General features: G+C 32.5%; 1 long non-coding RNA gene and 1 pseudogene across 1 annotated transcript in view; both read right to left on the bottom strand.

Moving 5' to 3' along the window:
* Positions 1-14,098, bottom strand: part of LOC141491974 (uncharacterized) — a 134,849-nt gene that overhangs the window by 61,972 nt on the left and 58,779 nt on the right. The gene's annotated exons all lie outside the window — the stretch shown is intronic.
* Positions 5,701-6,839, bottom strand: LOC141491531 (serotransferrin-like; annotated as a pseudogene).

Genomic DNA, 14,098 nt, shown 5'->3' with positions numbered 1-14,098 from the left:
ACTGTTAACCAAATACTCCAAATGTATATAATCATTAAATTTTTTTTAAAAAATCATTAATAATGTTTCATCTTTTAAATATCTTTTCTTCCTCACTTGGAGTTATCAGGATAAGTGAGAATTTAATATGGTCCCAAATAGACCATTATGAGGAAAATATTTTCTATTCATTTAAAAAGATGGATAAGGGAAAGGAAATTCAATATTATAATTCTTGGTCTTAAGCTTGGAATTATTAAACATTCTTGGCTAGTTCTGCTTAATGAACATTAGGAGGTTTTATTTGCCACTTTAAGTTTATAACTTACTCATACTATTCATGGATATACTGTACTAATGTGTTTAGGGACTGTGTATGAGCATTTGTGAATACTTTTGTAGTAGTGGTGAGTGACTTTAGCTCCATGTTTGATTTCAGTTTCTACAAGTTATTTTTCTATGTTAATTCCTTATCTCAAGATTGTGATTTCCTCAGGAAATTATATTTAATTAACCTCAGTTTCCTCCCAACAAAATATTCTATAGCCATAGGGAAGAAAGCTCATAGTAAGGTTAATAATAGAAATAGAGATTTATAGAAGAGTGTAAAGTATCAATATGTAATGGAAAATTTTCCTTTGAATGACACTTGGAACCTGGGATGCTTGCCAGGAAATAAAAGCATTTTGATTATGTAGTTTCAAGTTCAAAAGATCAAGTGTTTTTCATTTTCTTTCAGACAAAAGTTATTTGCTTAATTCATGGTGTATTTTCTCATGACACAGAAAAAAAAATAGAGTTAGAGAGAGACAAAGAAAACCCAAAGAAAGGTCCAAATCTACATTTTTAAATATTAGGATTAGTTGTGCAATTTAGACCACATGATAATTCTAAAGTGTATCTGTGTATTGGTTCACCTATTGGTATTGGTTTGTTATATAACCATTATTATCAATTCCATTATTATAAGAGGGAAATTACTAGAAAATATAGTCTGAAGTCATGCTGAAAGAAAAAAGATTGTGAATTCCACATATGTATATATAATAGCTAAAATATACTTTTATCTGATTTATTTTTAAACTAATTCTTTTTCCAGCTTACCAATCATTTCAGAAGTGTAAGTGAAATAATTTTCATAAGTTTTCCTACTTTAGCATACTTAAAGAAAAATCATGTAATCTTTTGCATTTATAATTAACTAACTCCTTTCCTCCAAGTTAATTCATGTTAAATTTTTAACAAGCAGCATTTGAACTTCCTTGAATGACCAATTTCTTTACAAAACTAAAACATAGATCATGTTTTAAAATAAACAAAGAAATAAAGAAATAAATTGCCTCTAAACCTAGCAAATTCATTGAACTTGCAGTAAATTTTAAAAATCAATAAAATTTATGCATACGTTCACTAACATAAACTGTGAATTTAGGTGACAGGAAATTTCAATTGAAAAAAGCATAAAATCTACTATATTCTTGATGGATTTAACTGCATAGTTTGTCACTTTGGGTAACTGCTTGTGTTTGGAATAATAATAATTTGTCCACAGTGGAACTATACAATTTTATCTTCTAGAAAGATAATATTTCCTCTTGTCATTTTAACTCAGTTTCAACTTTGCCAGAGTATATAGTGGTTTACTAATGCAGTTCTGTCTCGTGGTTTGTTTTCCATCCATGTAAGTTAAAATGTTGTGACTCATTTGAAGTTCATGGAGGTAAAACCTTGAGAAAAAATAAACTACTTAATTTCTTCATAGATATAACAGAAATGCTAAGACTTTTTTTCAAGTATGGGGATTGATATAGAAGTTTTAGTTGGTATGAAATATAACTGATATAAGAAAAATACAGAATCATGTTTTGAATTTAATTCAATGGAATTTGAACTAATCATGGTTACAACTAATTCAACATAATTTTATTCTCAACTGCATGCATACAGATAATTGATAAATTACAGCAAAGATCAAAATAATTACATAATCATCAAAAAAGGAGAAAAGGATATATTGAGTGAAATTCCAGCTATTTTAAGTAGTCATTAAAATAATTCAGTCGTTGTCAAAAAGTAACAATAGTTAAAAGTAAAGATATTGACTCTATTGTCAGTTCTTTCCAAAGCAGCCACATTAAGGAAGGAAAAAGAACACCCAAATTACTTTAGCCCCACAAACACTTGATTTTTTTTAAAGCAGAGCAACAAAGTAAACAAGAGCAAACACATCTGCAAAGCTTCATTGAAAAGTGGGAGAAAACAACTAGCAGTATCATAACATGATAAGTTGTTTATGATGAACAGAGTTTGTAAATACCTTGGCAGTAAATAAAGTTTAATTAGATCATATCAAAAATTTTAAAGATGAAAAACATATTCAAGCTTAACAGGAAATCCACAAACTACTCCATAATCCATCTTAGCATCAATTTTTGCAAGGCAGTGGGGTTAAGTTTCTTGCCCGAGATCACACAACTAAGTAATTATTAATTGTGTGAGGTTAGATTTGAACTCAGGTCCTTCTCACACCAGGACTTTAAGCATCTTTTGATTGACTGAATCATAATGAAATAACAGCGGCAAAAATATATTCAGATATAGGTTTCTAATGAACTTAACTATTTTTATTGCTCATAAATGGAGTAAAAAGAAGCAAATGAAATTACATTATAAATGTGAATCTTCAAATATCTGTATCACAAAATTCATTTTGGCTAAAAGGAATGATATAACTATTATGTATAAATTCAGTGAGTTATAATTATTATAGATTGGATAGAGGAAACATTTTTAAAAGTAGTTCTTAAAGTTAGTATTAAACTTTCTCTTGCTTTTGGAATTTAATATTTTGAGAAAAACAAGTTTCATAAGTTCATTGTTAAATTCTAACAAGATAGCTAAGCTGTTGACTTAAATAGCTAAATAAAACAAGTTATCACAACTCATATAAAGATTAGGAAATTTAAATTTTTATGAATTATGATGAAAATTCAAGCTATTTATGTGACTGTGAATTTACTATCGTGATTCAATAAATCTGTTTACAAGCAAGCTTTAAGATGGTAAAAATGGTAATAGCTTGTCCACATTTCAGAAACTATATCAAATCTTTTATTATTCCTTGATAGGAAAATAGTTTGTCCACATTTCAGATATTATATTAACTCTTGTATTATGCCTTGCTAATAATTTAGGAATCAAGTATTAAGTACTGAGTTGTAAAATATAATTTATTATAAAACTGAAATATATGTATTGAAATTCTGCTTTAATTTGTTAGATAAGAACACAATACAAAACATTCAGAAACTTTTAAAATGAGAGATAAAAAACTTTCAATGTACTTAGAAATATAGTACTGATAAAATGTAAACAAGTATAATCATTAATATGACTTAACACTTTTTTATTTTAATAATTGATCTAAGATTTACTGCAATATTTACTTTGTACATGTCTAACATTGATAATTCTGGCTCAGTCCAAAGGAGTAGGAACACTGTGCTCACTGTATTCTCCATCAAGGGATCTTTCTGACTCTAAATGAATACTTATATTTTATGTGATGTTCAATCACAGTGGAACCAATCGTTTGATAAATATTTTTTAAATTTTCTCACTTGGTTTTCCTCTACTCTGAGAAATATTTCTTTATATTCTGATCTATATATCTAGGTCTCCCTAAATAAGCAGAAAGGAACTTACTGTACAATATGAATTGTATTTGAGACATTTATTTCCTACATAAAAAGGAAATGCTAAATAACACAGATGGGGGCAACTACATGGCCAAGTGGATAGAATTTTGGACTTGAAGACAGGAAAACTTATCCTCATGAGTTCAAATCTAGCCTCAAACTTTAATCAGCTGTGTGACCCTGGGTAAGTCACTTATATCAGTTGGTGTTTACTTATTATCTATAAATGGATCTGGAGAAGGAAATAAGTCACTCCAGTATCTTTACCAGGATTACACCAAAATGAGATTGTGGAGAGTTAGACACTCCTGAAACAACTGAGCACAACCTTAGAATGAAAAAGACTCCAAATACTCATTGAAAGAATTATTTTAGCAGCAGTGCCAAGATGGTAGAGATAAGCTATCTCTCCTCAGCTTCCTTCAAAAACAATGTTAATCAAGTCTCTGAACAGTTTCTTGAGTGATAGAAGCAATAAAAGACAGCATGAACTAAATTTTCAGCTTGAGATATTTTTATTGTATAAATATTTTATTTATTTTCCAATTATATACAATAGTAGTTTCTCGCTATAATTTTAATAAGGTCTTAAATTTTACAATTTTTTCACCCACTCTCCCTTCCTTCTCCTCTCCCCCCATAGAAGGCAATCTGATAATCTTTACATTGTTTCCATGTTATATATAGATCAAAACTGAATGTGTTGAGAGAAAAAAAATAACCTTGAGGAAGAAATAAAATATTAGAGATAGCAAAGTTATTTAGTACACAAGGCAAATTCTATTAAAGATTGAAGGTAGGGGCAGCTAGGTGGCGCAGTGGATAAAGCACTGGCCCTGGAGTCAGGAGTACCTGGGTTCAAAGCTGGTTTCAGACACTTAATAATTACCTAGCTGTGTGGCCTTGGGTAAGCCACTTAACCCCATTTGCCTTGCAAAAAAAAAAAAAGATTGAAGGTAATAATCTTTGGTCTTTGTTTAAACTACACAGTTCTTTTTCTGGATACAGAGGGTGTTCTTCACCATAGATACCCTAAAATTGTTGTCTGCTCCACAACAGTAATTTATTTTCATCAAACAATATTTGTTGTCCCACTCCTTTCATCTTCTCTTACTGAGACCTTGCTCTGTCCCAATGACATAAACTCGTTGACCATTGTTTCAACATCTACCTATACTTTTACTCATTCTCCTCAGTTCATTGTGCAAGGCAGAGTCAAGATGACAGAGAAAAGGCAGGAAGTTGTCTGCGTTCTTTCCAATTTCCCTCAGAACAACTTTATATCAAACCTCAAAATTAATTCTAGAGTGACAAAAACCAACAAAACAACAAAAAGAAAAAAATTCTGGTCCAAGATATCTTTAAAGGGCTGCAGAAGAGGTCTGTCTTATTTAATGTAAAAGGACAATGCAGGTGGTGTCTAGGAAAACCAGCAGGAGGTTCCTATCTGCAACATGGATAAGAAATTAAGGATCCCTGTTTAGCAGGCAAGAGGTACAGCAGGCCAACAATGAATCTGCTAGACTAATGGTCAGGTCTCCTAGGCCTATTCACTAGCTAGATTGAGCCAGGGGATGCCAGCACAGTTATAAACCACTAGCTAACACATACAAATAGTCAGGGACCAGAATCCTTCCACCCTACTCTTCACAAGAAATTTGGGACAGAACACCTTGCACCCCAGGAGCAGACCTCAATCTTTAAAATCATAATATAGGCTAGAAAATGAGAAAAAGAAAACCCTAAAGAAAATTACTATAGAGTAGGGGAGATCAAAACACTAACTCAGAAGATGAAAACAATGTCAAACTACCTACATGTGAAGCCTCAAACTGAAATACAAATTGTAATCTACTCCTCAGAGTAGATACTGCAAGCAGATAGAAAAAAAAAAACAATTGAAATTTAGCGGAATCACAGGAAAGATTGCACAGGACTTAGCAACTTCTCCATTGAAGGATCAGAGGTCCTGGAATAAGATATTCTAGAAGACAAAGAAGGATGCAAAACTGAAAATAATTTCTCAGAAGGAAAAATGGCCCCTCAATGAAATAGGGCAATTTAAACATTCATGATGTAAAAGAACAATGCATTCTTCCACATTTTCTCTCACCTCACATAGAATGACTCCTTTATTGTATACACTCCATTTGTCACATATTTTTGTTTTCATCATCTTTAATTGTGCACCACTTCATCTTCACCCTAAGGAATGAAACTTGTCTATGTCACAACCTTTCATAGGCTTAATGGCCTGGATGAATTGGTATGCAAGTACAATCCTTAGTCCATTTTTGGAGGGACCTTTAAAAGCCTTTTAGAAGTTTTCTTAAATAGCAAGTCTTTTCTGAGATGTGATATAAATAAATTGAATTTCTCTGACTTTACCTTGCCAAAATTTTCCTATACAATGGAGGGGACATCTCAGATCAGATTCTCCATGCCATTCACATTTCAGACCAGTACATCATGAGCAGGAATCTTGGCCAGGTTGTTGTCTCTGTATTGATCCTCAGAACACAGTCCTCATAATTTTCTCTTGCAGTCTTGGCTTGAAGGTTCTGTCATGATTGTGTGCTTGACAAAAGTCACATCACTAGAACCCTCCTGCAGACAATGGGAAACTCCTGTCTAGCCAAAATAGTAGTATGAGCTGGCACACATGGCACTTCCTTTTACAGCACACAAATAAAACAATTGAAGATTCCTGCCCAAAGCACAAAACAACTGCCAGAGAATACATTGTCCAGAATATCCTCTATAGGTTTTGGTGGTCCTACCCAGTCCAACAAACCAAGAGCATAAATTGTTTTCATGGGCATGAATTTACTAGGCTGACCTGCCCAGGACTTCTTGCCTTTGAGGTCCTTGATCTGGAAATCAAATTCCTTATTCACAGCAGTAACAGCAAATTCCTGAAACAGTGGATCTATTACCATAGTCTCAGCAAGAATGGGTTTCAGATTGTGGGGGGCCAGACTGCTTCATAGACTAAACCACCATCCAAAGAAACAGCATCAGTCTCATTATCTGAAATGGCATTGAAACAACTATGTGGGAGATTTTCTTTATAGAGATCAGACCAGGATGGTTGGTAGTCTTTATGGCCTGTTTAAATTCATTACATTTATTGTGATCAGGAAGCCTGTAGAAAGCAGGCATAGTCCTAGTATCCTGAAAGATAATAAGGTAGAGAAAGAGTCTCATTTCCTTGATGGTTGTGGATCTGACAGGGAAGGGGTGATGGAACTTCTATCACAGAATGACTTCCTTGATTCTATGAGACCTATTCAATTCTTTAAAATTGGGTTTCCAATTAATTTTAGGTCTAACTCTCCAAGTTTCTTTATTTCACATGATTTTTATTGATTCATGATCTGAAAAGGATCCATGTAATATTTCTGTCTTTCTGCATTTGGTTTTTGAGGATTTTATGCCCTTAAGACATGGTCATTTTTTGTATGGGTGCCATGTATCACCAAAAAAGGGAATACTCCTTTCTATTTGCATTCTCCAGGGGTTTATTATAACTAGCCATCAAACATACTACGCACTTCTTTAAATTCCTTCTTGCTTATTTTTGGTCAAATTTACCTAATTCTGAGACAGGGAGGTTGAGGGCCTCCACCAGCATAGTTTTGCTGTCTATGTCTTCCTCATAATTCATTTCGTTTTTTTCTGTAAGAATTCAGATGCTATAGCATTCAAGGCATACATGTTTAATATTGAAATAACCTCATTGTCAATGATGCTTTTAGGAAGATATTATTTCTTTGTCCCTTTTAATTGGATCTAATTTTGTAATTTCTTTGTCTGAGATAAGCGTTGATATCCCTTTTTTAACTTTAGCTGAAGAATAATATATTCTACTTTAGCCTTTTTTCTTTACTCTGTGTGTATCTCTCTGCTTCAAATGTGTTTCTTGAAAACAGCATATTGTAGGATTCTGTTTTTAAATCCACTCTGCTACTTCCTCTTATTTTATGTAATAGTTTATCCTATTCATATTCACAATTACAGTTGCCCACTCCTTATTACCCTCCATTTTGTCTTCCCTCTACTTGTATTTTTCCCTCCTTTTTTCCAATTCCTCCTCAATAGTGTTTTGCTTCTGAATATCACCTCTCTCAGGCTTTCCCTCTTCTATCAGTTTCACCTTCCCTTCCTCCTTCCTTTTCCCTCCTAATACCTGAAGAGTATGAAACTAAGACTCAAGGAATTATCACCCCCTCCTTTATTTTCATTCTGTTGTAATAGATCCTTTGTGCCTCTTCAAGTAATGTAATATACCCTCAATCTGCTTCCCCCTTCCACCCATCTCATTACAATCTCCTCTTTTTTAATGTCTTAATTTAAAAAAAAATTCCATCAAAATCAACTTAGTTCCATACCTTCAACTTAAGTATATTCCCTCTAACAAAAATTCTGAGAATCTTTCCCCCATATAGGGGATGTAACTAGTTTAATCTTATTGAAGGGAGATCTTTTTTCTCTTCCCTTATTCATCATTTCTTCTATTTCTTGAGTCTCCAATTTGAAGATCAAATTTTCTGTTCCAATTTGGTCATCAGGAAAGTTTGAAATTCACCTATTTCATTAAATGTCCATCTTTTACCCTGAAAGAGTATGCTCAATTTTGCTGGATATTTGATAACTGGTTGCAATCCAAGTTTCCATGACCTCCAGAATATCATATTCCAGGCCCTTTGATCATTTAATGTTGATGCAGTCATATTCTGTGAAATTCTGACTGTGGTACTTGGTATTTGAGTTACTCCTTTATGGCTGCTTGCAGGATTTTGTCCTTGACCTTATAATTCTAGAATTTGACTACAGTATTTCTGGGTGTTTTCATTTTGGGATTCCTTTCAGGAGGTGATCTATGAATTCTTTCAATGACTATTTTGCCCTCTGATTTCAGGATATCAGGGCAGTTTTCCTTGATTATTTTCCCAAAAATGTTATTCAGACTTTTTTATCATAGATTTCACTTGGTCCAATCATATTTAAATTATCTATCCTGGAACTATTTTCAGTTGTTTTACTGAGACATTTTACATTTTCTTCTCCTTTTTTCATTTTTTGAATTTTGTTTAACTGATTCTTGGTGTCTCATGTAGTCATTAGTTTCCATTAGTCCCAGCCTATTCTTCAATGAGGTTTTTTCCTTCAGTTAGCTTTTGCATCTCCTTTTCCATTTGGTTAATTCTATTTTTAAGGGAGTTTTTAACTTTTTCTCTTGGCCCAACTGTATTTTTGAAGGAAATATTTTCTTTTGGCATTTGCTTAATTATATTTTTAAAGGATTTGTTTTCTTCTGTCACCTTTTGTTTCAAGATGTTCATTTCTTTTGCATTTGTGTTCCCATTTGATTTTCAAATTCATTTTTTAGCCTTTTCAAGAACTTTTTCTGGATTGGAGATCATTATATATTCTCTGAAACCCCTTCTGCTGTCCTTTTCTGTTACAATGTTTTGCCCATTCCTATCTCCTAGGTAGCTTTCAATATACCCTGCTTATTTTTGACATATATTCCTCATTTTGGGATTTGTTACTGGACACTTCTCCAAGGATTTTGTGTTGGGAAATTGATTCACTCACAGACCTTTAATGTTGAGAACCCTAGAGGCACACTTACTGACTTGGGATCATTGATGGTAGGAACTCCAGGGAGTTGTTCAGTGAACCAATGTTAGGAATGCCATAGGCTCTCTTTCTAGACTATCTGTTCTGGGGAATGCCAGTAGCCCACATCCTGGGCCACTGGGAACAGTGGGAATACCTGGGGCTGTCTCTTGGCTGTCTGTGCAGGAAGGACAGCAGCCCAGTCACTTGTAGCACCAGGAGCTCTCTGTCTGGGTTGGAAAATATAGTTCAACTGGGTTGAATGACTGGGGCTCCTAGTCACTGAAGCTGGGACTCTCTCAGACTACCTGCTTCACAGCCAAATTCAAACTTCAAGTGCCTCTGCTAGAGATCTTTCCTACAGCAGGTTAGTCTTTGCTTTTGCTCTGCTGCCTGTGCACTGGGTTGCTACTCTTGCCCTTGATACGATCAAGCCATTCCCATGTAGAATCTTGCTGGAAAATTTGTTCTTTTCTGGTTCCTTTCACTCCAAAATCTGTTTAGAGGCTTGGTTAATGTCATTTCTGAGAAAAACCTAGAAGAGTTTAAGAAATTTCATTCTTCCATTTTTGGGTGCTAGTCAACAATGTAGTTTTTAACATGAGACTATAGTTTGAAGTATTAGGCATATTGCATTACAAAAAGGTCCAGAATTAGGATCTCTTGCCTCATATTAAGAGGAAAAGTTCTAACGGTGAAGTGAAGTCTGCTCTTCATTCTTCTTTTGTTCCCATTAAATGATTCTTCACTCTTCATTGCTTAGGAGTCCAGTATCTTCATTTTCTTCAGACTTCACTTCACCGTTAGGACTTTTCCTCTTAATATGGGGCAAGAGATCTTAATCTGGACATTTTTATAGTACAATATCATATATCAGTTTAACATAGGAGAAATAAAAATATAAATTCTTATACTATCAACATAACCATCACCAAGATAACAAAATAAAGCAACCTTTTACAAAACTATTAACCATTTTTCCCTTTGCTTAAAACATTAATAGTGGTGAGGATACCTTATTAACATTTGGGGCACATAATAAAATGACTTCTTTTAGTGGAGGAACATCAAGGACTCTTAGGGATTATAGTTTCAATAATATATCACTTCTGTTTTTGTCAGTTTGATTTTCCTGACAATAAAATTGATTGCTGAAATTCCAATAGCCTTTTTCATTATTAATATGCATTTTGCCAACATTTTGTATTTTATTTGAAATTGCTAACCTTTAGCTTCAGGAAAATCATGAAAACTAATTTAGGATACTAGAAGAAATGATGTCTATGAGTGACTAAAATCCCTTAGTTATCTTTGTTTTTCAGGTTTGAATTTCAGTTATATGTCATATTTTATATCTTACATCTCAATGACTTGCTTCCTTTCCTATATAATTTCAAGTTAAAAAAATCAGCATTTATAAAGGACCAAGTAAATACCTCAGGGTATGCTCATTTATGATGAAATATGAATTTCATTAGTTTGGGAAATTTTCAGCAGAAGAATTTCCTCCCTCCCCTATTACTGCAAAGTACAACCTATCTGTGACTTAGTAGATCATTCCTAAAGAGCAGTCTGAGGCACATCAAGAATAAATGATGAACTAAGATCCTAAAACTGTAAATGTCAAAGGTAGACTTGAACCCAAACCTTCCTGATTTTGAGAATAGTATTTTATTTGCCATTCTACCTTTTTTTTAGTTTTGACAAAATCAATATAAAGCAACATAAAATTTCAGTTATCAAATTAATCAGCATTAAATATTCACTGTGCTAAATAATGAAAACCAAAAAAACCCAGGAAAAATGTCTCAGCTCTCAAGGAGATTACAGTCTTTTGGAGAAGTCTACATGGAAGCAACTATGTACATATTGAACATATACAGAATAAATTGGAAATTATCATAGATAGTACTTTCATTACAAAAATTGTAGCCTAAATTTAAAAATGGAATTAACTCAATATTTCAGATATGTAAATATTCTCCCTAAATTAGAGTTTTCAAAATAGTCAATATGAATGCTAATGGACAACAAGGTCATAGATTAATTCCACTACTAATGATCATCACACAATGTGTGTATTTAAGGAAAATATATGAAATTAGAATGTATTTTACCCCCTCATTTTTAGTGCCTTGCCTGTTTGTTTTGATATTAAAGTTCAAATGGATTAAATGAATTTAAAGGGACAGCTAACAAATTCTATTTTCAATGCATATATGAATCAAAAAATGTGAAGCAATAAGCATCTACTATGTGCCAATGTTGGGTCTATACTAAGTGTTGGGAATGTAAAAGGTCTACTTTTGCCTTTTCTAGCTCTCAGAAAACTTAAAATCTAAGGTGAGCAACAGTATACAAATATATAAAAATGAAACTATAAACAGGATGAAGCAGAATTTAACAGATGGGAGGTATTAAATTGAGAGTTCAGAAAAACCTTCCATAGAAATGCGGATTTAATAGGGACTTGATGTCAGGAAGATCAGTAATCTAAGCAGAGAAGGAAACAGGCAGAGAAAATACTTGAAGCTAAGAGATGAAATGTCTTATTTAAGAAATAAGCCAGTGTCACTAGATTAGAGAATATTTGTAAGGGAGTAAGGTGTAGAAAGATTGGAAGCTAGGAGAGTTAAATTATAAAGAACTATGAATGCCAAATAGATGATATTGTATTTTATCATGAAGGTAGAAGAAGTAAACAGGAGACAGTTAAGTTGGAAAATAATAAAATTGGACATGAGCTTTAGGAAAATATCTTTAGTGACTTAAAATTTTAGTGACTTAAGTTACTTTAGGGACTCTTAAGTCACTAAAAATTCTTCCTACCTTAAGTAGGAAGACCTGGGAAAGGCAAATTTACTAACAGGCTATTGTGAAGCTTAAGGTTTTGAGTGCCTACACTCGTGTGGTGGAAGTGTCATAGGAGAGAAAATGGTGGTGTGATAAATGAGATGTTATCAAGTTGAAATGGGCAGTTCTTAATGCCTCAAAAAAATTGCAAAGACAGGAAAGCAGAAAATTTAATATAAGTAATTGTGCTAAGAACTTTACAAGTCTTATCTCATTTGTTCCTCACAATACCCTCAGGAGGTAGGTCCTTTTTAAACCTCATTTTACTGACAAGAAAAATGAGACAACTGGGTATTAAATAATTTTCCCTAGATAAACATTGAGGCCTGATTTGGATTCAGGCATCATTAACTTGACTGTCAGTACTTAGAAGAAATTTTATATTTCTGATCATATTCATTAATAAAGGTTAGCAACAGATTAGTTCATTGGAAATGAAACTAAAAATTGGAGAAAGAAAAGAAAACAATCACTTACATAGTGTCTACTAGGTGACAAAGTAAGAGGTTTTTTACAGATAATTCATTTGACCAAGAAAATCCAGAAATCAAAAAACCACAACTGAACATCACAACAGAAATTCTGAAAAATCAAGAAAGAGATGAACAAAATAGTTTGGAAAGAATCAATTGAGGTAATAAAGAAAAGTGAGCACAAGTTTTTTAATGTAGTAAAATGAAAATATTATTAGCTAGTTTGGTAAAAAATTTTTAAAAAAAGATCTGCCAATATTAAATTAAAAAATAGAATCTATGGCAAATAAGAAAAGCATAAGATTTAAAATTTTAAATTTATGGATAAATTTAAAATAAATAGGTCAACATCAGAAATTATAAAATATTCATATTAGTAGGAAAAGAAATAGATCATATATTTAACCTAGTGTCAGAAGGAAAACAATTGAATAAGTAAAAAAAATAAATCCTGGAAAGGGAGAAAGTATCAATGAATTTACAAATTAATTCTAACAAATATTTAAAGAAGAATAAAATTCTGATATTGTATAATTTTTTGCACATAAGTTAAGAAAATATCTTTCCAAATATTTTCTATGATACAAATATATCCAGCTAACATGGGGGGGGTAAATTGAGAATATGACAATATGTCTGACAAATATTCATGAAAATGTTAAATAGAATATTTTTTGGTTTATTTATTTTATATTATTATAATAATCTTGTTATAAGAGTAAACATAAACTGCCCTCTCCCCCCAAGAAGAGGAGAAACCTCAAGAATGGTGATAGAGAAAAAGAATGATCTTCAATCTGTGTTCAGATTCCAATGACTCTGTCTCCAGGTTGAGTTGCCTTCTTTATCATAAGTCCACCAGAGAAGTTGTTTCAATATTTTTCCCACAGTTGCTATTAGTAGCTGTATTTCCTTCCACTCTATTCCTCCCCACTCTCATTTATTCTATTCTCTCTCTGCTTTCATCTTGTCCCTATCCAAAAGTTGTTGTATCTGAATACTCTCTCCCACAATCTTCCCTCTCTTCTATCACCTATTTTTCCCTTCTGTCCCCCTATTCACCCTTATCCCATCCCTTTCTTCCCATTTTTCTCTAGGGTAAGATTGCAAATATAATATTATTAAAGAAGTTATAGCATCATAAAAACTTTATACACAAACACCAGCTTCTTTGTACCAGGAATTCAAGTTAATTTTAATATTAAGAAAATAACAAATATAATTTGCCACAACAATAAGAATCACACAATCATCTCAAGATATGTTGAAAAACATTTGAAAAATTGGAACTCTAACATCTGTCAAAATTATGCATAAGAATGAATGAACTTGTCCCATAATAATTCAAAGCAATCATTATTTGTAATTTGGAAGTACTTAGTTGGCTTTACTTGAAGATTAGAGATAAAGTATGTCCATCAACTCTGTAATAATTTGATATTACATTTAAAATTTTATCTACTAAAATGT

Source organism: Macrotis lagotis, chromosome 6 (genome assembly GCF_037893015.1).
Source record: "Macrotis lagotis isolate mMagLag1 chromosome 6, bilby.v1.9.chrom.fasta, whole genome shotgun sequence".
Lineage (NCBI taxonomy): Eukaryota > Metazoa > Chordata > Mammalia > Peramelemorphia > Peramelidae > Macrotis > Macrotis lagotis.
The sequence above is the reverse complement of the archived record's forward strand: the minus strand, read 5'-3'. Positions and strand labels throughout refer to the sequence as shown.